General features: G+C 48.7%; 2 protein-coding genes across 10 annotated transcripts in view; one reads left to right on the plus strand and one right to left on the minus strand.

Annotated features, from left to right (window-relative positions):
* Positions 1-26,205, minus strand: part of MID2 (midline 2) — a 203,253-nt gene extending 177,048 nt beyond the window's left edge. Inside the window, exon 1 of the mRNA XM_072815300.1 lies at positions 25,395-26,205. The gene's annotated coding sequence lies outside the window, so the exon portion shown is untranslated. The remainder of the gene's footprint in view (positions 1-25,394) is intronic.
* The window catches only part of TSC22D3 (TSC22 domain family member 3), a 62,554-nt gene that overhangs the window by 4,951 nt on the left and 29,792 nt on the right, over positions 1-27,811 (plus strand). The window lies entirely within an intron of this gene.

Raw genomic sequence — 27,811 nt, forward strand, 5'->3', positions numbered from 1 at the left:
AACCACATGCATTTTACTCAGTCCGGTAGAGGTCCTGATGGACAGTGTTGTGTATATATCTATGAATCGGTGGTAATGGGCAAGCAGCTTGTTGGTATGTAAAGGTGCCTCTAAAATACTGGGTGAGGGGAGGGAAAAAAAATAAAATAAATACTGGGTGAGGGGAAGATACCATCCCTTCAATCTTGTGTTAGGCAGCTAATAGCAATTATAGATTAATAGCTAACATGTATTGAACTTTTACAGTATGTACTAGCATTCTATCTGCATAACCTCACTTGATACTCACACCAACCCAATGAAATGGGTAATGTTGTTACCCTTCTTTATTTTATAATAAAGGAAATTGAGGCTTGGGAAAATTAAGTAATTTGCCTGATGCCTCACAACAAAGGGTAAAGCCAAAACTCCACCCAAAATCAGACACTAAAGAATTGTCTGCGAAGAAAGAGTTGTTAAACAGAGGTAAATATTAGCCCAGAAACTAATCAAATGGTTAAAATGTCCTTACTAGGTAAGGTGACCAACCCTCCAGCTTGAGGAAACAAGACTTTCAATGCTCAAACCAGGACAGTCCCAGGGAAACTGGGATGGTTGGTCACCCTTTCATTTTATTTTATTTTTTTTAAAGATTTTATTTATTCATGAGAGACATAGAGAGAGAGGCCGAGGCATGGGCAGAGGGAGAAGCAGGCTCCTGGCAGGGAGCCCAATGCAGAACTTGATTCCAGGACCCCTGGATCACAACCTGAGCCAAAGGCAGATGCTCAGCTGCTGAGCCACCCAGGTGCCCCCAGTTGGTCACCCTTTTATTAAAGGAACTCTGCCTCATCATTTGAATATGCTTCTAAAATTGGAAAACTTAGGAGGCAGATAGAATATACTGGGCAAACAGCTAAAACTTCCCATTTAAATGTGGCTTCTGAGGGGCACCTGGCTGGCTCTGCTGGTACAACATGTGACTCCTGATCTCAGGATTGTGAGTTCAAGCCCCACGCTTGGTGTGGAGCCTACTTAAAAAAACAAAAACAAAAACAAAAAAACAACTGGTGGGAGGCTTGGGTGGCTCAGCGGTTTAGCGCCGCCTTCAGCCCAGGGTTTGATCTGGGGACCCGGGATGGAGTTCCACGTCAGGCTCCCTGCATGGAGCCTGCTTCTCCCTCTGCCTGTGTCTCTGCCTCTTTCTCTCTCTGTGTCTCTCATGAATGAATAAATAAAATCTTTAAAAAAAACTGTAAAAAAGTAAAATAAAATATGGGGTGCCTGGATGACTCAGTCGGTTAAGCATTCGACTCTTGATTTCAGCTCAGGTCATGATCCCAGGGTCCTGAGATCAAGCCCCATTTCGGGCTCTGTGCTGGGGCCTGGAGTCTGCTTGAGATTCTCTCTGTCTCTGTCCCTCCACCCCTCCTCCTGTTCATGATCTCTCTCTCAAATAAATAAGTAAATATTTTTAAAAATTAAAATAAAATAAATGTAGCCTATGGAAAAAACCTTGCAAATTTGACATTGAGGGGCCTTAATTCTCTGATCAGTGAGGTGTGGCAAGCTGGAAGGGAAGCTTTTGCCACATTCTGTTATCGTCACAAATGTTGTAACCTCAAATTTATTTCTAAGGCTTTATCCAAAGCTTCTCAATCAACTCTGTTCTGTCTTTGGCCCCCAAGCACACCTGTCCGTTGTGGCCTGAGACCCTTTAAATCTGATTTTGCTTCTAGCTCTAAAAGTCCTAGTTGTCTATCTTTCAGTTCCTAGCTGGCAACAACTGGTTCCCACACTTAGATGCTCAGAAAATAATAATAGCCAAAGACGTTGAATTGCTTTGCATGTGCTAATGACTTTAACTCTCCCTATTAAGTTGATATATAGCAGCAAGGGGGAAAGATAGAGATTCACAGATCAGGTTTCCAAGAAAAATTCACACATAAATTATTTGTGCTTCTCTAAGTGAGTCGTAGCACAAATGATTTCATAAGTGTATGTTGTTGGATTTGACCTCTGAGGGTGGAGCTGCTTACGTGGTATGATTTGAGGGGCAAAACAACTCCTGACTCCTACCTGCCTGCTATAGTGTCTAAATTCCTAGTCCAAGATTCAGTTGTGGCCATATACCACCTAAAACCCCTCCTCCATGGTCCCAGTGGTATGCAGACTACACTCTGAGAAACCTCGAATTCAAGATTGTAACCCTTTGTCAACTAATTTGCCATTTGATTTTAAGGATGGAGGTTTTTTGTTTTTGTTTTTTTTTTTTTTTACTGTAGTGAGGTTTTGGGTTTCCCTGTGGTTAAGCCTGTCATTCTTTGCCTTTGTGGTGTTTTTCGCTTTTGGTATCAAGCTTCGAAAGACCTTCCCTGGCTAAAAGTAATTTAAAAGAACTATTTCCTGAGTACCTGGTAGTGGTCTGACAAAGAAGGGGCACTCTTGGATTAAGGCCCACACCCTGTTAAACACACAAATGCATCTGCAAACTTAACATTCATGGTTTGGGTGCCTCATGAGAATCTTCAACATGTAAGAAAATTCTCTTTTTCTTGAGGCACAGGTGTGAATTCTATGTGATAAGAGGCTTTTGCTGATGTATGTATATGATATAGCATGTGTATATATATGTGTTTTATGTGTGTATATAAGGTACATTAGTAATATATACATATATAGCAGTAAAATAGATATAACATAAAATTTGCCATTTTAACCACTTTAAAGTAGACAATTCGGTGGTGTTGGATACATTCATGACCTGGTGCAACCATTATCACCATCCATCTCCAGAACTCTGTCATCACCCCAACAGCAACTCTGTACCTGTTAAACACTAACTCCCCACTCTTAAGTCCCCCCAGCCCCTCTTAAACTCTATTCTTAACTTTCTGTCTCTATGAATGTGCCAGCTTTAGGTATTTTATATAAGTGGAATGTACACTACGTGGCGTTTGGGTCTGGCTTCTTAGTTTAATGTTTCCAAGGTTCACCCATGTTGTGGCATGTGACAGCACTTCATTCCTTCTTAATGACTGAATAATATTCCATTGTATGGATAAACTGCATTTTTGTCTAACCATTCATCCATCCACGCACACTTGGGTTGCCTCCACCTGTTAGCTATGGTGAAAAATGCTTCTGTGAATGCTAGCATTCAGGTATTTTTTTTTTGAGGCCCTGTCTCTCTGGGGAGAACACCCCCTCCCTGAGTCAGCTGCTAGGGCTAGTGGTTACAATGAAAAGAAAGCTAAAAAAGTTTAATGAAGCGGTGGAAATAGAAGTTTTGTATGGGGAAATGGTGGGCTTTCAGGATGCTTATGAATTAGAGGACTGGCAGAAGTTTTAGGGTGCCCCTTTCATGAATGGACAGGGACTACCATACCTTTTAAAAGTCACAGGTGACATCATTACTGATCATTGACTACCTTGTGTGAATTTATTGATCAGACCTTCTTTCAGGGAGGCCACTCACTGGGAATAGTGTTCTATGGAAATGACACATGGGAAAGCTAAGTTTGGAAAAGAGAGATAAAGAGACAAGGCTGGTGTCCACGGAAGACCTGCTGTAGCATGGAGCTCTGAGCAGTATGAGAGCTGGAGAAGTGTAGTTGGAAGGTTTGTGTTCTTAAAGAAAACTGGTAGGGGGACACCTGGGTGGCTCAGCTGGTTAAGCATCTGTCTTCAGCTCAGATCATGACCTCAGGGTCCTGGGATTGAGCCTCAAGTGGGGCTCCCTGCTCAGTGGGGAGTCTACTTCTCCCTCTGCCCCTTCCCCCCTGCTTGTGCTCTCTCTCAAATAAGTAAATAAACAAGATCTTAAAAAAAAGAAATAAAATGTTAAGAACAGAGCATGAATTTCACCCACTGCTCCAGTTTGCCAGTAACTGGACCCATGTGAGCCCACAGCACAGAAAATAACTCTTTCCAGGGTGACCTTAATTTCCCTCCCTGCCTGAAGAGAAGGTTAACACTCATGTTTGTATTTGCACTTCCAGATAAACTAACACATTCTCAATTCTAGGTAGAGTGTTGGCTTCTTTCCAGGACAGGTCTTGAAGGCTAGGAAGTCTGGGTAAATGGAGATAAATGTGTCTGGCCAAGGCTGCCAGGGTCTTCTGTCCTCTGAGTGATAGAGCCCAGAAGAGCGCTTGCCCCCGTCTTGTGAGCTGGTTGAGGGGAGTGAGGCCAGTCCTGTCTGCACCTGGAGGTGGCCGTTGTGCTATGTTTGCTTATCGCGATGCTGCTCCTACCTGAACTTTCTCCTCTTATGTAAGGCATCCCTCAAGATAACTACAAAGCCATAATCTGCCACGGCTGGCTGGGTTTACATAATAAATTGGTTGGTGTCATGCAATAGCCTCTCGAGCCCTGGAGAAGCCAACGTGCTGCGTAGGACTGAAGCTTGGGCCCATTTAGTAGAGCACTCTGTGTGCTTGGTGCACTCAAGGGAAGGCATTCCATGACCACAGGGGTCAAAAAGACGAAATTTCCCTTTTAGATGAAGACGGCAATAATGGCTCAGGACATGTTGTGCTGTCCTGGTGCCTGCAATAATGGGACAAGTGTTAGGACCTCACTGTAAGACCACAGCTTTGGCAGAGCAGGCCCTCCAAAGAACCCTGTGGGCTGATGGAAGCCCCATGGAGTCCAGAAGGCTAGATCCTAGGCTCAAAGCAGGTTTCATGAGAAATCATGGCAGGGGCTTAGGGAGGCCACTGGATGCTGTGCCAGTTTCATCTGGGCTAAGGAATTGGACTGGGAATAAGATAGAGGCCTGTGAAAGTAGAAAGCAAGCTTTTTCCAAATGCTAATCCAGGCAGGGAGGAACCTTATCAGTGGGCAAAGCAAATTCACCTGTACTTTCCAGCTGGAAAGCCCTGCTGCAAAGCAGCTATTGCCTTTTTGGAAACAGTATATAAGAGGGATGAGATCCCGCCGGCATGGGAGACCTACTGGGAAGCTTCCCATGGTACACATAGTAGACCAAAGAGAAACAAGAGATAGAAGCAGGCTTGGTCAGTGATGCCCCAAGGCACACCATCAGCCTTCCTCTCCTGTGAGCCACTTTCCTCCAATAGGCCCAGCCTAAAATCGAGGCCCTGCCTGTGGACAGAGCCCCACAGGGACCTTCCCCATCCTTCCTTGAAGGAAGAATTTATTCATGAAATAGTCTCGGGTATTCAACCCACTTCCTCTTGTCCTCTCTTCAAGGGAGGTGGAGAGCAGCTGCTCACAGCTTAGTGGTCTGGCCATGATTCCCATCAGAGCTGTTTAGGCCATTGGTTGGCTAGGCCTGCCATCCCTGAGGAAGAAGGGGATGAGAAGAAGGGAAGTGGTTCCAGTGGCTCCTTCCTGGCTTACCAGCCAAGCACCACCACCACCACCACCCTCTCTCACCTTGCTTAGCCTTACTTCCAGGACTAGGCTGGGCCTTGGCCAGCCTGAGGGCCCTGACTCATATCTCACATAGTGCCTTATGTAACAGGGCCAGGGTACCGAGGCATCAAGCTTCTGCTTGCTCAATGGCAGGCTTCCCTGGGGCCAGGCATTCAGAAGCCTGTTGGGTGGGGGTCTACAGAGTTCATCATGTTTCCAAAGGAAAAGCCTACTCCTTTCCCTCTAGTGTCTGGCAAGCAGTCTGCTCAGAAGCAAGTACCAGGTTGCAAAGGTGATTCCCCACCACCACCGCCACTCCACCACCACCGGGCCCCCACACTCAGCAGCAGATGTAAGCAGGCAGGTGAGCTGCTATGGGCTTAGTGTAGTTTGGGGCATTTGGTGGGGGCAGGGAGGGTGACTTCTTTTAGCACCTGACCCTACACCACTAAAGAGACAGCCTCTAGTGTGCCTAGAGGGGCCCCAGGACCAGTCTCAGAAGTCCCTCTTCCCTTTGTATCTGCTTGTTGGTTCAGGGACTGCTCTGGGAGCCCACACAGAAGGGTTTACGACAAGCCAGAAGAGCCCTTTAAAAGAACACCAATTCCCAGCCCATTCTTCATGAAGCCTCCCAAGTCCCCAGGCTGGTCTGAATTCACAATATCTCTTAGCTCTCTCACTGGCCTATTGAGAGAATTATACTACCAGCTTGGTGCATCCGAGCCCCCAGCACAGTAATGCTGGATTCTCTGACATATTTGTCTCTCTCATAAGCTCATTTGACTATCTACAACACAGAACAGGCCAATGAATCAGGTGTTCCCTTGCCGCCAAGTTTGTGCCTAAACTAAGAGATCCTCTTCTTCTCTTCCCTCATCTTTGCCTGAGCCCATCCCACTGTGCTGCCCATGGGCGAGTGGCTCCTAGGCTGGGGGTAGTTGGGGACACTCTTCCTCTTTTTCTCTAACCAAAGAGCAGTGGAAACAAAGTAAAAAGAAAAGTGTGGAAATAACCAGCAGACATGGGTGGGTCCTAAGCTCAGATTCAGGAATCCCCAGACAAGCTCAAGACCATCATCTCGGGGCACAGGAGATATGGGCCCCTGAAGTCCCCCAGATCACAGCCAGAAGCCACTCAATATTGGGGAGCCAGAGGAGTTGGTGCAGAATTTCCCGTTCTTGAGACCCCTCCCGGGCTGTGAACCCCTTGTTTCTCCTTATCCCCCCGCCCTTCCCATTCAGAGTCTGTTGCTGTAAAAAAACAAAAACAAAAACAAAACAAAACAAAAACAGAAAAAGAAAGAAAGACAAAGAAAGAGCCCTGCTCTGTTTGACAGCAACATACTCTGCCTGCCCAGGTACCCGGAGACATGAATGATGGCAGCACCTCATTCGGCCTTGTACCGAGTGACCAAGCATTTCAGACAATCAATTCATCATTTATTGACTGAGATCCCACTGTTGATCGAGCACCCACTGTGGATTTCTTGAGCACCTACCCTGTTTAGCACTGAAGAAGGCAGGCAAGGTGGCAGAGGCTAGGATGGGGCCTGGAGAACTAAGAGTGTAACTGGGGGAGTGGAGTAGCTGTACCCGAGGTCAGTGGGGATCAAAGTAGTTCCACTAGAGCAACTGCAGGCCGCATAGGGACTCCTGCTCCTTGAGGGAAAGGCCTGAGGCTTGCTGCACCCTGGGTCCACAGGTCTGGAGCTTGGGTGGTACCAAAGCCCAACTAGGAAGGGAGACTCTCTCTGGCTGCAGCTTCCAGCAGGGCCTTAAGAGTGGGTTGGCTTTGGCATGTGGGAAGCAGCTGCAGGGCACTCTGGTTGGGACAGGGGAGGGAATTCTTTCCAGTGGAGCAGGGATCAAAGGTAGGAAGGGGCTGGCCTGGAGTAGGGACAGCAGCCAAGAACACTTTCTCTTCTTTCTAAACTGAAACGCAGAGTCACCAAGTTTCAGGGGCTAGAGGAAGGCCCACTCTGGCCCTCCTCTCATGGCTCCTCTTTGACTCTGGCTGAGCTGGCCCCTGGTCCCCTCTCCTCAGGGACCTGGGCTCACCCTGGGTAGGTGCAGGGGCCTGGGAGCAAGAAGGCACCTCTCTTTTCTGCCTGGAGAGAGCTCATTGGGACCAGGTGAGTTGAGCTTCAGAGTGCAGTCAAAGGTGGGCACCAGGAGAGCCTGAGGGGTATGGCTTCATACCTCAGCACCCCTTGCCTTGATCTACCCCAGACCCTTCTGAGGTAGGTGACAGAACCAGAGACTAGTCATGGTGTGGCCAAGAGAATATATACACTATCTGCCCCAATGTCTTTGAACAGATGTTGCTGGCAGCCCCACAGGAGGCCATTTTAGCTCTGTTTGCACCTGGATCAAATAAATCCTTCTTTCCCATATGTCCTACCAGGGAAGACCCCGGAGCAAGGCAAAGGAAGGAGGACAACATCAAGCTGATAGGAAAGGCAGGTGAGGGAGCTACGGTAGTGAAAGGAGGCAGCCTCAGGTCGCCTATGGAAGGGAGGGGTGCTGTTTAGGGTCAGCACTCTTGCTTTCTGGGACCATCTCCTCCAGCTAAGATGCCAGGTGCTCACACTCCTAGCCTTTCCCACCAGTGCTCTGGAGAATTCACATTTAAATTCATCAACAGACTCAGTCAAGAAAAAATATTTCTTGCACACCTTCCCCTGTGCCAGGCTCAGTGTTAGGCACTGGGAAACTCACAAGAGACATGGGTCACAGCCATCACGGAATAATCAGATGAGTGGGAGAGAGAGACATTAACCAAATGGTCACACTAATGAACGCACAATTACAAATGGAGTAAGTGCCAAGAGGGAAAAAGGAACAAGGCTCTATCAGGGAGTTGTTTTTTTTTTAAGATTTTATTTATTTATTGAGAGACACACAGAGAGAGGCAGAGACATAGGCAGAGGGAGAGGCTTTGGCCCAGCGCAGGGGAGCCCAGCGCAGGACTCGATCCCAGAACCCTGGGATCACGACCTGAGCCAAAGGCAGACACTCAACCACTGAACCACCTAGGTGCCCTGTCAGAGCTTAATGAGGAATGATCAGACAAGGCTACCTGAAGCAGGGATACTTGAGCTAAAGAAATGAATGTCTAATACTGAAATCATCAGCCCTGATCTAATTCTAATCAGCAGACCCAGGCCAAAGAAGACATTTTTAGGCAGAGGACTTACTAAGGAGCCCCTAAAATTGTACAATTAGGTAGCGCCTTACACTCTTGGAAATATCTCTAGGCTGTGAGTGGCTGTCAGGTCCAAAAGAGGAAGACTAACAACATTCTGACAAGAGGAAGAGATGGGTTTGAAGCCCACGGGGCAACTAGTACTTAATGTCATCCTTTGCTAAAAATAGCCCATGACAGTATGGAAATGTGTAAAGGCTGGTCCTGGGGACCGGTGATAAAGTGGGTATAGCCTGTGGGGAGGAAAATTTGGTTTTGTAAATTATTTACTGTAAAGAAAAAAAGGAAAGGGGGAGGGTCGTCTGGATTTTCTTTTCTCTTTGCAGGGCTCCTTCTGAGTTATGAATGCTTCTCATTGTACAGAGGCAGTGGGACACAGAGCTCCAGGCTGCACTCCTTTCAGGAGCCCAAGGTGTAAATTTTCTGGGCTGCAAATGTCAGATATTCATCCAGGCTGAAAAACAACCTGAATGCAGAAGGGGAGGGAGGCTATACTGTGCAAAGGGGCAAAGAGGTTGATCGAGGGGATCCAGGGAGCTTTAATTTGAGAGACATGGGTCCCATCATAATGGCAAGGTGCGTGACAGCTGAGAGCTCACTGTGATCTAAGGGATTCGAGTTGGGAGGGGTCCAGATAAGGCCGACAAGACTTATTTAGCCAACAGGAGGTAAACCTTGGACTTCCGGGGGCTTGTGGGGCTGGGCTAAAGGAACAAAGATGATGGCTCTAAGAGAGTTTGAGGATGGAGTGGATGGAGGCTGGTGAAGAGAGAGAAGAGAGGTTGAACTTCAAATATAAGACAAGTCACAACTCAGGGATGGTAACTAGCTGCTTCCAAACCACACCAGGAACAGGCCTCTCTTATAGCGTGAAGAACTGAGATTAGATAATTGGAAGAACTTCCTGATGAGCTAAATGAGGGTACCACGGGCTGCCCTACTGATGTGTAAATGTGGGGAAGGTAGTGACGGTAATAATAAAGAACTGGATAAGAGAGCCGGTTATAAGGAAGGGGACAGAGGGAGACAGACCGGCAAAGAAGGCAGACGCAGGTGCTCCTAAGTTAGAACAAAGTGCGTGTGTGGTATGTGGAAGTGTTTCTCACGAGAATACTTTCATAACAAAAATGCCTGTGAGATGTCCGTTGGATATCAGTCATTAAAGCTGGCACACACTCTCCTGGGACTGGAATGTCTGAGGGGAATGGACTAGAACTGTTAGGGTACCTCCCCAAGTCCTCTGGCCTTCTCAGATTAGCCTCAGTGGGGCACCCATCTTCCACTGGCTGACAATTTGGGGGAGCACTCCTGTGCTGGAGGCCCACCCCACCTACTTGTGGAGGAAGAGGATTCCTCCATCCACGCACACAAGGAAGACTAGACATGAGGGATGCAGCGGCAGTCAACAAGCCAGGCAGGATCCCAGTGGCAGGAAACTTACAATCTAGTGGCAGAGACAGACATTAAATAATAATTAGACAAATAACTGTATCATTGCAATTAATCAGAATGAAGGAAAGGTGCAGAAAGCCATGAGAACACAAGCTGAGGTGGTTCTCCCTAGGATTAGGAGATCTGCAAAAAAGAAGTCACCTTGTTAAGACCATGGGCACTGCATGTACCCCTTTGTGAGTGATTCTTGTCCCAAATCAGTAGCGAGGAAAGGCAGAATGACCTCAAATCACTAAGATGTGGATCGTGAAGTTCCTCTGGCTCACTGAGGCCTTCATGTAGAAGCAAACCCTCAAAGACACTTTCTCGTTGCTGAGATCAAGCAGCCTTGATTTAGGTAGAGTGATTCTCCAAGGGCCTTAATAGACTATCATCTGAAAATCAGGATCAGGAAGACTTTGAAGAGCTCACTTGCCAGATGAACAGGATGAAGGGCAGTGAAGAGAATAAAGAACTAATGCACTGAAAATCATACTTGGCGTTGGCCCCTAGAAATACCAGGTCCCCAAAACGCTGTCTTTACTCTCCTATTCAAACGCGGGAGACTTTGCTAGTATATTCTAATATTCACTGCAAGGTGTGCCCAGGGCCGTCGAGTCCCAGGAAACCAAGATTCTAGAGAAGCAGGGTCCTCCTCTGCTTTTCCATGTTCCTCTACCAGAGGAGTGGGAGGTGCTGGCCCTGGTAGGCAGCTGAGATGGGCTTCCTTCTTTCTCTACCCACGAAAGACCCTGGAGGGGCCACCAAGAGGCAGAAAAAGACATTAGCCACCGTGTGTGCTCATAAAGCACGGGGGCTTCACATCTGATAAACTACCACTGACAGACTCTGTGACCTTGACAAGTGACTTCCCTGGACCTCAGTTTTCTCATCTAAAAAATGGCGGAGGGAGAGTGTGGTTGGAAAGGTTAAGTGAGAGGATGCTCTAGGAAGCATTCAGTCAAGAAAAGCCAGCCTTCCTTTCCTTAGGCATGTCTTAAATGGAACCAGAATAAAATCTTCTCTGACTTTCCTTGCCTTCCTCTCTTACCAGTCCCCTCTGTCCCCTCACTGACCCCTCCCCTGGCTCCAACAGTCACACACCCTCTCCTGCCCAGAGCCAGCTAACACCTGCAACACAGCCTGGCAGGCTCTCTCCCTGTCAAGGCTTGCTCTCTGAACCTTCTTCATTCACATTCATTCAGGTATAAATGACTGAGAAGGCGTTTGGCCTTCCTCCTTCTGAGTGGGGTGAGGGGGGCGGGGCGGACAGTGTGGGTAAGCAGGGCAGGCTGCTGGGACATTTGAAATTTTTACCAGAGATCAAAACTTACAGGAGTATGAGGGCACTCTACCGGCATTGCTAGCAAACGAAGAAGGATTTCAGAGGGCAGTGAAGCTGGGGACCACCTCTTCCAGTTCCCGAGTCTCCCCCTTCCCAGGGTGGGGGGGGGGCAGCTCCTCTCACTTCCACACACATCTTAGACAGAGCCCCAGAGGCTCAGATCTAGGAGGACTTTCATGGCCATTTGGCCCCATCCCCTCCCATTACAGATCAGGAAACTGAGGTCCAGAATAGGCTGTGTACCTGCCCCAAAACAAACAGCCAATTAGTGACCAGCTGAAAAGAGAAACCATGTCTCCTGATTCTCTGACTCAATGGTCTTCCAACTTCTTGTCTCTGGACGGCTGTGTGCATCCCATCCCAGTAGGTACACAATACCTCCATGCCAGGAGACAAGCTTTGGGTCCACGTGATGCCAAAAACAGTGTTTTTTAATTTGGTTTTATTTAATAGAATTGACCAGTGGTTTGGGTGTTATGGAGCCTCGGCCCTAGAATCCTGCTTCTGCTCAGGCGGGGGCTGTGTGCCACAGCCACAGTCATGCAAGGGGGACAGAAAGCCCTGCTGTTCGGGTTGGAAAAGAAATCAGTTGCTGAAACATTGGTCTTTTTGAAAGTTCCAACCACAGGGGCTGGCTGGCAGAGCTGCCGTCTGGGCTCCCCCAGAGGATCTGGCCCTCCCCTTCAGTCTGGGAGTTAGTTTAGGAAGCTGGCCTGGCCTCAGCCTCAGCAGAAGATCCGGAGGGCAGCACTTACCCCTGGAGCTCCAGCCTTCTCTCAGAGCCCAGGAGCCCCTGAGGCACTCAGGGCCAAGAACTTCCTCTTGCCTCCACAGCCCAGCCAGCCCAGGCTGGCCCTCAGACTCTCTGAGCAGTTTGCTTTTGAGCCTGAGGAAGAGTTCCCAGTTGCTCCTGCCCTAGCTCGGCAGCTACAGAGAGAGCAATTGAGAGATTCCAGAGGAAAGGGAGAGAGGGAGGGAGGGAGGGAGGGAGGGAGAGAGGGAAGGAGAGAGAGAGAGAGAGAGAACCAACCTCAGCCAGGCAATCGAGGCTTTCCTGGGCAGTGATGAAATGAAGGGGGAAAGGCTAGAGGAGCCCCAGCTTGTGGAGGAGCCCCAGCTTGGGGAGGACCCTGAGCTCATGGAGGAGGCACAGTTCCTGGAGGAGCTACAGCTCGAGGTGGTGGAAAGTGGGTCAGATTTAGATCCAGAAGATCTGGGTTCCAGTCCTGACTTTGCCACCAATCTGATGCTTGAGCTTGAGTAAGTAACTCCCTACTTTTCTTGGGGGGCTGCTTTTCCTACTAACAGAATGGGGGAGGGGAGAACCAAGGTGGTCTCGAGTCTCCTCCAACTCTGATATTCCTGAAAACACCTCGAAAATCCTGCTGTGTGTGGTTGGGATGCACAGATGCTTTGAATAAGTCAGTGGACTCCTAAATGTTGGAATGCTGTGGTTGGGGAGAAGGGGTTCACAGGAACAAGAAAAGGGAAGGAGAAGGTGGTAAATGTGCACAGAGCCTTGACCTCAAGAGGGAGTCCAGGCTGAATAGAACATTGGGGTCAATTTTCAAAACTCAAAGGATGATGGGCTTGGAATGAGCTAGTAAGGAGAACTAGGATGTTTGGGGGTGTGGTCAGTGCGTGGTTGCTAAGGAGCCTCTCTACTAAATGTCTCACAGTGGCTCCTTGAGCCCCCAAATTCAGGTACTCAACCCAGAATGCATTTCTTGAGTTCTTCCTATGTGTCTTTGTGGAAATTCTCAATTGAATTAGTAGTATTTTCAGGTCTCGGATGTTCACATCCAGATCTAGAAGAGAGACTAAACTGACTCCTTGTCTTAGAAACCTGTTTTCTCGGTAAATCCTCCACTTTTACCAGACCCACTGCTGCATGACCCAGCACAGGGCCCTTTAAAAATTTGACAACCACTATATATATAGCTACTCTCTCCCCCCACTAATGCACAGATGAGACACCAGAAACCAATCTACTTGGTGAGTATTGGTATTTAGTACATTGCACTGCGTTCGGATTCCCTCAAAGTCAGCTGTCCCTCCCTGGATTATATGGTGAGGGTCTGTAAGCCATAATTGATGACATTTCACTAACCAGAGAGTTCCTTCTGGGGCCAGACATGAGAGCGCAGGGCTCCCCATATGGCAGGTCATCTCCAACATCCTCTGCCAACTGTGTCCCCATCAGCACCTCCACTGCCGGGGAAGCTGCAGTAGGGAAAGTGAGTAGAAGGGGAACACCCCACCCCTACACAGACACCTGTCCAGACACCTGCCCTAGTGCCCGCATCCGTGCCACCCCACACTATGCTTCTTGCGACTAGTCCTCATCCTTCTTGACTCGGCACCTTCAACAACCGTTTCTTGCTACTCCATTAATCAATCACAGATTCCTAAGGTTGGAAGGGATCTTGGAATTCTGCAGGAAATAGCGCTGCACTGTCTAGAGCCCTGTGGTCTTCCTTGGCTCCTTAGGAGCTGTCCCAAGGGGAGAAGAAGAAAGGGAAGAGAGAGAGGAGGGGAAGGGAGGGAGGCCAGGTAGTAGGTGAATTCGAGAGAGGGAAAGGGAAGAGGAAAGAGTTTAGAGGAGAGAAAAAGAAAGAGGGGAGGTATATTGTATCACCACCTGACCAAATAGAGGTTAACACCTTCAAACACACAAGGTCACAAATAAGAATCTATGCGTGTCCCTTAAAGCTGTAGGGTTTGGGTCCTCATCTGGCTTGATTTTCCTCACCACAAGGTTTTCAAGCTGGGCTCCCCTGAATTAGAAGGTGTCTCCCATGGGTGATGGAAGTTAGGGGGCTCTGGACAACCCTGGTCCTGCCCCTGAGCCCAGGGGGCAGAGTTTCCAGTCTCAGAAAAGTTCTGCTGCTCTAATGACTTTATATCCAGAGACACTGAGAGCATCCAGCTTCCATTGGCGGTGGGGGTGGCAAGGGATGGGGGATGATTATCTGTTTAACAGCAACAACAAAAGTTGTAAGTCACCAAAGGACCTGAACACTCCAGCCAAAACAGGATCTCTTGTAAAGCATAGGAGGGGGGCACATTGCCTGGGCCCTAAGACATCTTAGCCCTGATTGTTAGAAAGTCCTGGGGTTTACCTAATAGCGGCACACCTCTTTTTGGCCAGGAGAATACTTGGCCTTTCAGGTTCCTGCTGCTGGACGAGTTCCTGCTTCGGGCCTACTTTGTCTCCTGATGACCACCCGAGGAGTAGGCTCTGGAGAGGGAGGGTAGCTGACTTCCCAGGGAAGACAGTGTTCCCAACTAGGGGCACCACATGTTGGGGTGGGGGAGAGTTGGCCAGCCAGAGGTGTCTGTGGCCTTGTGTGAGCGCCTGGCTGGCCAGGCAGTCTACTGATGTGGGCTTGGGGCACTCCAGCCAATACAGCCCCTGGGGCCGAGGCTGAAGAAGTCCACTCCAGAGAGGGCACTGTCCAAGTTAAGTGAGGTCTAGTGTGGAATTCTCAGCCAGAGGGAAGGAGCACTTGACTGGGAATAAGGGCTCTGTGTTCTGCTGCAAACTCCAGCCTTGGCTGGGGCTGGCACCTGAAAGGAGAAAAATAATAAGGGCCCAGGTCCTGGCCCAGAGAGGAAGGCATGAGGGAGGCAGGCCCAGAAACAGTATTCAGGGCCAGGCGGGCATTCTCAAGCCCTGCCGGCTTTACATTGGAGGAGAAGGATATAAAGCCTTGCTTGTTGGCGGTGGGGACCATCTGCATGCGCTATATAGAGAGTACTGTTTCCCCGAAGTGTGGTAAACATATGCTGGTGGTATGCAAGAGGATTTTAGGTGCTCTGTAGACTAACTTTGTTTTTCTATTTTTATAGCTGTTTATTTATTGGACAGGTAGGGGGAGAATGTGTCTAACACATGCACCTTGTGATTTCAAAAATATTCCTAAGATGGGGGCATTTTTAAGAAGTGAATCTACTTAAAGTTATTATTTTAAGTTTTATTTATTTATTTATTTGAGAGAGAGAGAGAGAGAGAGCATGCAGTAGGGAGAGGCAGAAAGAGAGAGAGGGAAAGAGTCCCCAGTGGACTCCATGCTGAGTACAGGACCTGAGGCGGGGCTCCATCTCACCATTTCAAGGTTATGACCTGAGCCAAAATTAAGAGTCGGTCTCTTAACCAACTGTACCACCCAGGCGCCCCTAAGAACAATACTGGTGGTACTGAGATGTGGCTAATATCTTGACAGTGGTAAGCAAGCAAATCACTGCATTCCAGGCCGTACTGCCACACTGTGTTAGCAGAGGCGGGCAAGAGGAGACAGAGGATAATAGGGGCCATCCAGTATGATTTGAGATCATCTCATCCATGTACACCTAGCTTGAAGGCCTCCTCTGACAGCCCTATTCCAAGCGTAAGAACACTCTGCTATTTTTATATCCATGGTGTCCTGCTCTGCCCCATGACACTCAACACTCCAGATTACCAACCAGCAGGCCTTTCCCTTGCCCCAGGGCACTGTCTTACCACACTCCAGAACACGCAGGGGTGGGGGTGTGGGGGTGAGGGAGCTGCAGGAAAGTTGGTGGGGCTGCCCTCACCAGCTTCCACTGATTTCTTCTCAGCATTGTTCATTGGCAAATTCAGCTCAGATGTAAGGAGGTATTTCCAGGAAGCAGGTCAAAGAAGTTAACAATCTTTCTCTGAATGCACAAAACCACAGTAGGACAGGAAGTATGTGACGGTGGCAATTTACATGGACTGGAGCTGATTTCTGGACAGATTTGGACAAGATGTGGTGGGAAATTTGTATAAAATCAGACTGGAGAACAGGGTTCCCATTTCTGCTAGGAGTGTGTGATGAGCTCTGTCTGTGTAAATAAGTTCTGTTCACTTCCTCCTTCCCTTGCCTAGAGATAGGGAACTTGATTCTTAGCCTTGCTTCCTCCCAGAGCTCACCTTGCAGATTATGGGGATGAACCCTGGGGAAGAAGCAGAAAAGTGGTAGTATTATGGGCCTGGTCTCCTGCCTCCCAGCTGGGCTGCACCTCAAGAGCCTTATATCTCTTTCCTCTGTTGTTTGGTCCCTGGAACCATCTTTAGCAAAAGGCCCAGGCAGAGACAGTTGAGCAGCAGACACCTCTAGGAAAGGGAATACCACAATATCCTCTGGTGGTACATTCCAGTGTTTAACAACCTTTGCCCTTGGAGACCGTTCCTCCTAAATTCTGTCCTCCAGCTTTCTTATACACCACTTAATATGCTTCAGTGGTGGTTATTCCACTCCTTGCCAGCCCCTTTGCCAGATCAATTTTATCTATTTAAAAAAAAAAGACTTTGAACCAGCTTGTATTTCTCCATCCTTTAGACAATGTCCAAATTTTCCATCCGATATTTCATTCTGTCCTCTGTAACAGCTGAGAATGTAACAGGCACACCTTTGCCTTTAGCCAAACACCGCCCCCCACTCCTGCCCGCTGTTAATCTCTTCTCTGACCAGTGACACACATTTGGAAGATGGCAAGGTAGGAAGGGAGCAAAATTAACTGGACCTCGGAGGACCCAACCACCTGCCCTAACCCCCTGAGCTAGCTGTCAGGAGACGGGAGCAGTATAGAATTTCATTAGTGGACGATGGCCATGGAGTAGAGAAGGAAGATGACCTCAGAGTTCCTACATGTTTCTTTCCTATTTAGAGCATCCAGGATCATGCTTGTTCCTTAATGATACTAAACTGTGTGCCAGTGATTCATTGCAGCCTCTGCCTTTAGCTGCCCTACCCACATAGCCCCATTATTTTATCTAGGTAGAGTTACACTTTGATTATTCCTATATTCAATATCCAGTTTGTGGAATATCCATAGCAGTCACTGAATCTCATGTTGTCCCCACCCCCCACCTTCTAGCAAGTCTCTGGGTGCTCAGGCATGTGGGGTCACTTTGACACCAGTCTATGTTGAGCATAAATAAAGAAGGCTCTTGTGAAAATAAGTTATCCACTCGTGCATGGATTCCAAATACAATCATAGTGGAATTCCGTGTGGCTGGGGTAACATCAAATATGGGTATAGATAATCCAAAATAAAAGGTAATCTGTAAAAAAAATTAAAAATCACGTGTAGCTCACTTTGAAATTGTGCTGTGGGTCTAGTTGTTGTTTTTTTTTCCAGTAGTTCTGCCTTCCTCATTATTTGGGCTGATACAAAAATGAGCTTGCATTCCTGGAGTGTGCAGAAACGGGGAGGAGAAGGTGGATGAGGGGAAAGCTGAGGTGAGACCACATATTGCCATGGACATTGTGCAAAGTACACGAAGACACCCAGAAAGACTTGGGAGTTGGCTTTGGGTCACCCAGAAGTCTTTTCTGTGTGGCTTTCGAATGTGTCCTGTGGTGGTTTATGCTGTGGATTTGTCCAGGAAATTCCCAGGGGCCTGTCCCTGGGTACCTGGTTTGACCTGGGGAGACACGGGGTCAAGGCACTAACCAGGAAATCATAAGCCCCTTCTCCCTCTTCACTTCACCATAGCCTGATGGCTGTATTCCTGTGCCTGGTCTGGTCGTCTGACCCATGTGAGTCTGAAGGAGGTGGTGCAATTCATCTGAGGAAAATCATGTCCTAGACAGGAAGGGGCACGGCAGCCTCTTCAGCAACGGATTTATGTATCTGTCATGGGAGGGAAGTGTGAGCTGAGAAATGACTCCCAGAAGTGCTAGAATTGGAGGAGGCAGCACTGCTACCTTTCCCAGTCTATAGCATATTCATCTGGGATCTCTGCCGTCTCAGAGAGGCCCCACATCCTGGCCCTTCCTCCTGTGCTCTCTCTGGCTCAGCACACACTTGGGCAAAGAGGGCAGAGCTGGCCAGGTGTGCCCTGCCAGTGGCCGAGCTGGAGCTGAAGGCTAAGAGCAGAAGCGGGTGCTGCTCTCTGTGTATCAGTTAGAGACCAAGTGTCTTGAAGCAACCACAGCAGTGTGCGGCCGCCGCAGCTGGCCTGGTGGCAGTGTGGGTGGATGGGGTTCCTCGGTCCCTGGAGCCCACAGAGGCCAGGGAGGACTCTGTCGGCCGAGAGCTAGACTTCATGCTTGCTGTCTTTGCAAGAATTGATTTTTGCATTTTTGGCCTGCCCTGCATATCTTGGCCATGGGCCTCTGTTGAGCCTGGGACCATGTCTTTGCTCTGTGTCCCTTCCCCTGATGCGAGACTGCCAGACCCTCTCCCTTGGCAACCTCATTAGGCTCCTGTGGTGTCTCTGGAGAATATAAATTGGGCAGCAGTGTTCCATCTTATAGGGCTTTACTTGTCCAGAAGGCTTCTAACCTCTCCAGTGCAAAGGGACCCTGGCACATTCCAGCCCTGCTGTCTTTGGGGGCACCCACTCCACTCAGGTCTGTGCCCAGCACTAGTGGAGACAGACTCCTGGCTTCCACATGCAGGACTTCATGCATTCCTTCTTTATTCTTTGTCTCTAGGGTAGGGGCTTGGCCAACGGAGCACATATCACCCCCTACCACTCCCCCAGCCATGACGAAGAACTAATGACTGTTTTCATTGCTCCTTAGAGAGCAAGGGGTGGCTCATGCCAGGCCTTGGAGCCCAGTAGGGAAGGTGAATGGCACCCCGGCTCCAGAACTCACCAGCACATGGTTCCTGCATTAGGTGGGCAGAGATGCATATGAATTCTGGGGAAATGCCTCTGTCTGGAGAAGAGCTTGCATCTCCCTTGTTGTGAACCTAGCTGCCAAAATCTGAAACATTTTCAGCCTGGGTAGAGGAAGCAGGCACATCTTTCAGGAAAATGGTGAACTGGGTAGGATTTGTCTCTCATCCTCTTCTTGTCTTCCTCTTATCTTTGACACTCTCTCTTCTGCCCTAGACTCCCTTCCAGCACAAGCTCCCTCCAACTACCCTCATCTGCTCAGGGCTCTCAGCTGCATATTCCAGAACTTTCCTGACCCCCTGACCTCTCAGTTGTCCATCCCTCCCTGGGGGAGACCTGCTTTCTGCTACTTCAAAGGGGACACAGAGACTCCAGCTAAGGTATAAACAGCTGGCAGTAGCTGAATGTGCTTCCCTTCCCAAGTCTCAATTCTGCTTAAACACGGACCCTCCAAAGGAGCAAGCAAGGTGAGAACTGTGGCCTCAGCTGCAGGCTGCTGGAGCTGACCTTTCTGGGCAAGACTGTTCTGACTTTTAGCCTCTCAAGTCATGCTAAGCAGGCAGCCACCCCTCTCCACCCACGTGTAAGGCCGTGTAAGGTAGTCCCTGGAGATGCACTCTCCTCTCCCAGAGGTAACTGGGAGAGCCCTGGCTGTGCCCCTCCACCCACCCAGAAGCCCAGACATAAGGGGCTAGGTATCAGGGTGAAGGCCGGAGCTTAGCCTGAAGATCAGAATTGGGGCCGCTAGGCCTCTGTGCCCTCCCCCCAGCCAGCCAGGCAGGCACTTTTGAAAGATGCAGGGAAGAAACTGGAAACACCCCCATCTCTTGCAAATGTACCTGACTCAGTTAACTTTTTAAGTATCTGAGAAAGCAGGAGTAGTGAGGCAATTGTGCATAATAGCAAAACCATTCTGGCTTGAAAGGAAGGGCTCTAACTGCTTACAGAGCAAGGGTTATAGTCATTCGGAGGGGTCTGTTGCGAAGCTATTTTTGGCTCATTCGCTCTTCTTTTCCTCCTTGAGTTCTGTTCCTCTCAGGCCCCTCTGGAGCCCCCCTTTCCACCTCCTTCCCCGGGTCTGTACTCACACAGGCTTATGCAGGGGAAGTAACCCCTCGCCAAGTGATTCTCTCATCCAACACATTTTCTGAGATGGTCCCACTGCTCCCTTCCAGAAAAGCAAGGACAAAGACTGTCTGGACCCATGTAACGACCTCTTCCCTTCCGCCCAGGCACACCGGAATTCCAAATGTTCTCGTTTCCTTCAAGCACAAATGGCTTTTGCTGCTGATCCTCTGCTCTGGGTTACCCATTTCCTGCTCAGCCCTGGCACAGCAAACATGTCTCTGTAGCAGCTACCTCAGGGTAATTTGAGAAGGAGCTCCAGGCCACCACATGTGGAAAAGGAATCAGGGGAAGACACATGTGGAATAAGAATCTCCTCGAGAAAAGATGTTGGGCTTTTTGGAAAGGGCCTGAATGATGTAGAAATACCAGTACCGGATGTTTCTAGGATACCAGCATCACTTACTCTAAGGTGATTTTGGGTGATGATGGGGATGATGATATCCTCCCCACTGCAGTGACCTCAGTGACCTCAGTGAGAGCCCTGACACCGTTCCATCTGCCTCCCAAGTCAGCACCTACCCATGCCCTGCCTGTGCAAAAGTCCTGGGTGTGTATACCCCTATCCAGCCTGGATCCTTCTGCTTTTGCCTGCAGTATCTCATCGGTTTCTGCCTAGTCAGTCAGCTTTGCCCTGTTGCCGAGCCTGTTTGGGTGGGGAGGGTGGGAAAATGGAGCAAGTGTGCCAGGAGGGGACTGTTCTCCGCCTCCCTGCCCCCTGACTCTCCAGCTGTCTTTGTATTGTTACTCTGCTTGTGGGCTCCCATCCTGACCAGGCCCAAGAGCCCACCCCCCGCAGCCCCGCACCTGGATTGCTGGGTCCCAAGTTGTACACACCAGCAGCACTTCCAACCCTCCTCCCCCTGCTCAGCTCCTGGGCTGGTGGCTGGTTTCTGTCTGCCTGGCTGGCCACTGACCCCACCTAAAGATGTCTGGCCAGTTCCTTCTGGCCTTTTCCTCCTCACCATGCTAGGGATGCTAGTTCATGGTGGGGCCACAAGTTAGAAGGAGCTACCACAGTGGATTCCCATGCCCCAACCCCCACCCCCACCCCAGGGAGCAACTCTCCCCCCCCTCAGAGCTAAATGAGAAAACAGGAGCACTGTTCAGTCATTTGGCCTGGGCCTTGTTATACCCATTTCTAGATCCCTTTTTTTTTCATAGGTCTTCCAGCACTGATGGCCAAAGCAGCGACCCCATTCTAGGGTAACCCAAGAACACAGACCTTAGGCAAGGCTGATGAGTACACAAAAAGTGTTGTACCCAACTCTGTCTGCCTTTCTATGGCATTCTCTAACCACCACCTCCTGCTCTCTGCCCTATACCCCTATCCCCCCCAGTGCCCAGGCTCTGGCTGTCATCTGGATGCTCAGAGCACTGGGCACCAGACATGAACTCCTGCTCTACACTTTTAGTTTTCCAGTGTGTTCCTTTGGAGCCCTAGGGACCCATAAAGTGATCTTAAGGGCAAGCAGAAGACCCAGCCAATGGGGCTCCAATGCCTCCCACCCCAACCTCAACTACTCAACAACTCCGGCAGCTCTGCTTTTTTTTTCTTTTAATAAATTGGGTTTTCCCTTGAGACTCCATTTGAGAGAAAGGGTCTAACTTTAAAAATTATTTAAATTGCTACCCTAGACCTTTCTCTTCTCAATGCCCAAATTAACTCACTCCTTCCTTGTCCTTGTTCCTCTGGTCCTGAACTCTGCTAGGGGAAATGGCAGGGGAACACCAACCAAAAAGCCATCCTGCTGATGCCACAGGCTTGCTAGCAGTGCCAGTGTCTTCACACAGCTAAGATGGTGAGGAGAGCAGGCAAGTTGGCATGCTGCTCCTTTGCATCATGTGGCTGCCTCCCCACCCATCATTAATAATAATCCCTCGCATTTGCATAGCACTTGACAATTTCCAAAGCACATTCACAGACTTTATCTTATTTGATCCTTTGGAAATCCCGTGAAGGCCGCCAGGGCAGGGGCTGTTATTTACATTTTATGGACTTGGGAGACTCTCAAGACCATTTAATCGTTGGCGTCTCTGAAGAGCTCGCTAAAGGGAACTAGTTGGTATGAGCTAAAGGGCTGGTTAAAATGAACAAGAGTTGGAACAAAGGTTATACGAGGAGTGACAGGAGAGGGAGATGACACAGAAGGGAACAGCAGAGCCCATTGCTGTCTCCAGTCCATCAGGCTGGTTTGTGAACCATCTGGGAAGTAGTATGGAACTTGGGCAGGGCAGACCCAAGGAGGCAGGGAATTTCTCCTTCCCTGTGATGAGTGACTGTTCCGGCTCCTGAGCCAGCCACTGCCCCTACCTTGTCTCATTCCCATTTTACAAACCTGACCTGATCACACAGCTCCTTGGAGGCTCAGGAAGCCGAGCGTCAAGTCCCAAAACTAGAAAGGCCATAGAGATCTAGCCCCACCCTCATTTTATAAGCAAGGAAGCAGGAGCCCATAGACAAGAACAGTGTTGCCCAAGGTCACACGGAGAAGCAGAGGCAGAGCTGGTTGACACCAAGATCTCCTGACTTGCAGTCCAGAATGCTTTCTACTGTAACCCCCTGCTGCCACTGTGTGTGTGTGTGTGTGTGTGTGTGTGTGTGTGTGTGTGTAGGGGAATATGTATAGAGATGTGAAGGAAGGCTATGTGCAGTGCCTGAATGCCTGTCTGGTGAACTTCTGTGGCCTGGATTTTGTACCCACGTGCAATGACTGGAGGTTAAAGCCATTTATGGGGCCTGGGGTATGGTAGGGTATGAGAAAGACAGGGTTTAGGGTTTCTCTCCCAAGGGGATTCACCCATATAAACTGCTCAAGGTAATTAAGATCCCCAAAGAATTGGCAGCTGCTTGCTGAACAAATTAGACTCTGCCTTTATGGGCATGTTCTGTGCTGGAGATCAGAGGGCCCTCCCTGATGTTTGGTTCATTAGTCATTGTTCCCTGTCAGAGCAAGCACTCAGAAAATTGGACGTCTGGCAACAGCCTGTATTCAGAAATTCAATAGCAGGAGCAGAGATGGCAAGAGCGGAGTGTCTGGGACAGTGCTTCATGCACAGTAGGTGCTTGGAAAATGCTTGTTAGCTAACTAATGAACTAAGTAAAGAAAGCTTTTAGTCCTCCATGCTATTCAGAATGAAACAGTGTCAATAGCAGATCCGATTGCTTTTTAGCCGAGCCACATTTGAACTTTCTAATGGGCGGGCTGGAAGGACTTGGATAAAAACTCACTGGACCCCAGATTTCCTATGCAGATGGCACTACATAGATCACACTGCCCACACTGCCCTTGGACCTTAGGACTAGTAGACTCCAAGTTTGCCCATGACCTCTTTTGAGTCAAATCCAAACACCTTTCTCAAGTCCCAGTCTTCTTTGGCTAGAACAGAGTAAGCCTGGCAGGGTACAAGATGAGGACCCAGGACAGGTGGGCTTTAAAATGAACTTTTCCTTCCTCACCATCTCGCCACAGGCCAGGCCTGCTAGGTGAATTTGGACAGACACTTTAGTATTGTTCTTAAATGTCAGGGAAAGATGTTGTTTTTGTTTTGTTTTGTTTTATATCTTCTACTGAATGTCACTAGTTCAAAATACCCAGGATTCCTTGCAAAGGTCAGCTAGCATAGCAGGACTAACAGAGTCTTAGAAGCTTTTGGCAGTCGCTAAAGGTTACCACTGGTGTCTTGTCTATAGGCCAAGGGAGTGAACTCTGTGAGGGATTTCAAATGTCCTTGATGGACTTTTCCACCATACTAAGAGCCATTAGAATAAGTACTTTTCAGATTCACCTAGCTATCTAGTTACTCCTTCAGATCCCCTCTACAAAGGAAGAAAGCACTAGATTTTACTGAGCACGGCCTTCTTTTGCCTTTGTTGGGGAGGAGGATGTGCATGTGTGTCCATGTGTAACTGTGTACATGTGTCTAGACTTGAGTGTGTGGAGGGGATTTGGGTAGTAACATGGACATGCATAAAAAATAGGTTTAAGGTACATGCAAAAGAGGTATGAAAAAAATATATGGTAAATATAATTATGTGGGGCAGGGGGAGAAGGATACCTGTGTTTGTGAAGGGACAGCTGGAAGGTTAGTGTCTGGTGGGAAGGTTGGTGTTCTTGTGTGTGTGACATATGTGTGTAACTCCATCTGAATCTACTCCTATATATGGAACTTGAGAGTCATGGTAAAGAAGGATATGTAAAAGAGGGGTGTGTGTGTGTGTGTGCACGCGTGTGCGCGCGCACACGTATGTGTGTCTGGTGAGGGTTTGTGAGGGTGTATGTCTGGATTACCCTCAAGTCTTGGGCTTGCCTGGGAGAACCATCTTGGCCTCTATTCCTTATTCTCTACCCCAGACCTCCTTGAATTCTCTGCCTCTGCTTCCTCCTCCTTAAGGAGATACTTTCTACCATGAATCCCCCCACCTCTCTGCTTCATGATCTCTAGTACTGCCCACCCCCACAGTCTCCTCTCCCTGGCCACCTGCAGTTTCTACCAACAAAGTGGGGGTGACTGCACGGTTGAGAAGGGCAGCACTTAATGACTGGGAAACAATCTCTGAGCCAATGAAATGTCTGCCTAAAGATTGTTCTTGGATCAATGGGAATCCTGTGGGTCACCCTTGGACAGATTAACATCATTAGGAAATGTAATATAGATATTCAATCCTAGAATTTGGTGAATTAATTAAATCCTTGTTTTTAGTTCTGTTGAGAAGGAAAATCATTTATTATCTTTAGTCTGACCCTGTGCCTTCAAGAGAACTCTTATTCTGTGAAAATAAGGGCTGAGGTAGGCAATTCACACATACTCGTGAAATCTAAGCAGATTATCTCACCAGTGGCTATACTGTAATAAACTAAAGTGACCTTGGTTTAAACAAACAGATGTTTGGGGCTGATAATTGAAGTGCAAACATGACCCTAATTAATGACTTGGTTAATAGTAAGTAGTTCACTCTTTGGAGATACTAGCTAAATTTTCAGTCTTAGCTATAATACAGGTCTCTGGACAATGTTTGTATTCTTCATGTTAGAAATGAGAGATTTCTAGCTACTTAGTCTGTGAAGCCACTTATGAAACAGGAGAGAAGGAAAACCAGACACAGTTCTGATGGGAATGAGTATTTTAGGAAAAGTATTGATAAATATACATCTATAAATGTACTCCCACCATCAAAAACCAATCCCCTTATATCTTCTCCTAGGTGAACCTACAAACAAGGTGTATGTGGATACCCACAAATGAATAAACATGTTCTCTAAAGTCAATAATTTCCTATCAATAACTCACTCTGGCTCTGATGCAGTCATGTGGCTCAATTCAGGGAGACTGCCACTTCTGAAAATGAACCTAGAAAGCAGCCTAACACCCTGTTGCCAAAGAGATGGATGAAACAGAGTAGAGGATGCTGGGAAATAGAATGTATGCAGCTTCTGGGCTTAATGGCCACTTGGTGTGAGACACCCCACCCTTCTCCCAACTGCTTATCTGTTATTTAATGAAGAGGACAGGGAGGCAGGTGGTTAAGTCAACTGATGTGTTGGATTTGGGTGGCCCTCCCCTCAAGAATAGCACTTTCTTTGCTGCAACGGATACATCCAGCTGCAGATTTCCATCATCACTGAATACAGATGAATTCAGAAATTATACTGGCCTCCTCAATTGTTGCTACTGAGTTGAACAAGCACTATTGGGACTATCCTCTTGGCCACACCACTGTCCTGAATGCCACAGGGGGAGGGAAAAGGGGAGGAAAATAAAAAAACACCTAAGACCTTGGGGGGGTGGAATACGTGCAAAGAACTAACTCAAGCATGCCCTGAAGACATACATCCGCAAATGCAAAAGAACACATACCAAAACATCTCATAAAATGATGGGCTCTATAAAATGATAGGTGGGGATCCCTGGGTGGCGCAGCGGTTTGGCGCCTGCCTTTGGCCCAGGGCGCGATCCTGGAGACCTGGGATCAAATCCCACGTCGGGCTCCAGGTGCATGGAGCCTGCTTCTCCCTCTGCCTGTGTCTCTGCCTCTCTCTCTCTCTCTCTCTGTGTGTGTGACTATCATAAATAAATAAAAAGTAAAATAAAATAAAATAAAATAAAATGATAGGTGGAATTAAGTGGTGGCTGCAACTGTCTGGAATCTTGGTGCAGAACCTCATGAGTGGAAAGTCAAAAAGGACCTTGTTCTGTTGCTTGTATACCACAGTCCTCAGGAAGAACAAGAGCAGTGGAAGTGGTTAGAGTAGCTTCCAAAGTGTGTGTTTAAGTATTAAAAGTAGTGGGCATGATTGTCTTCCGTGCTGAGCTCTTTGTTTTAATGGAGCTGCTCCCAGATATCCAGGCCACCCTGTCTCAGAAAACAGCATGTGCTATTTCCATGCTGGCCATAGTAAAGCGTTAGCAGCTTCTAGTATTGCAGGGGTGGCCATGTCAGAAAGGGCAGGGCCAACACAGCTTCAGCCCCAGCCCAGGGCTTGAGCACAGACACAATCGATATAATTTTGGCCTAAGCATGCCAGGGTCAGCCTTGTGGACTTTGACATTTGCCTACAGTCTGGCCCCCGAGGTGGCTCAAAGTTGAGGAAGCTATGCATGGCTTAAAGCTGGTAAGTACTCCCACCCACCCACTTCCTCTACTGTGTTCACAATTGGCATATTACATCTGGGCTAGGCAAGAGCAGGTGGGCTTTGAATTCCCAAGGATTCATATATCTGTGTCATATATCTGGGTTTGCCTCCCTCCAACTCCACCCCCACTCCCACCAGTGGAAAAATTAGGGCTGGGCTTCCACCTCGTTACAGACTTTGAAGCCTCAATATAAAGAATATTCCAGGAAGGGTAAAGGCAGGGAAGAGCGGGGGTTCCCAGCCCAACTCAGGCTTGACATTGAGCCCCAGGTATGATGCCCAGCTGGCCCAGCAGTGCCAACAGGCAGGACTATTGATAGGTGAAAGGGATCTAGAGTGCTCACAGCCCCTTATGGCCACCCTCAGCTCATCAGACTACATTGCCCACTTAGGTCTGGGTCTGTAGCTTCCAGGTCCCAAAATGTCTGCTTGGGCCTCAGGTTGGGATATCTTCTTTCAGCCATGGCCAGGACCCAGAAGTCTTTGGGACAGTGCCCTAACTTCCAATGCCAGTTGTTCCGCTAGCTAGCAGAACTCTCTGCCTCACTCTGGGCCTCAGTTTCCCCATATGTAAGATGAAGTGGTGGGACCAGATGATTCCTAAAGTGCCTTCTGGCTCTGATGTCCGGTGACTCTAAATGCCCTCCCTTATTTTCAGGGGGTAAATGCTTTTTATGAGGGGGTGAGTGAGGGCCAGGGGATGCTTGAGGACCTTCAGCGTGGAAGCTGCTCCAAAGTTCCCCGGCTGCATTCTTTTCTGTTTCTCCCATTGCAAAGGGCCCAGGGCCACTCTGGTTTGGGCCACAGGCACGGTGGTTCACGGTCACCCTGAGCGCTACTTCCAGTGGGGCGGCCGCCTCCCCCCGGGGCTGCAGAGGAGGTGCTGTGGCTCCCACTGGACTGGACTGGGCAGGGCCCCCTCCCCTGGGTGGCAGCCTTGCAACTGAGCCCAAGAGGTACCCTCAGAGACCTGGCCTCTGGGGCCCCCCCCCAGGGCTGGGTGCGGGAGTGGGCTCTGTGCTTGGGTCTCCCAGGGAGCGGGGACTTCTGGGGACCACATGAAGAGCCCGTGC

The sequence above is a fragment of the Canis lupus genome, chromosome X (genome assembly GCF_048164855.1).
Source record: "Canis lupus baileyi chromosome X, mCanLup2.hap1, whole genome shotgun sequence".
Taxonomy (NCBI): domain Eukaryota; kingdom Metazoa; phylum Chordata; class Mammalia; order Carnivora; family Canidae; genus Canis; species Canis lupus.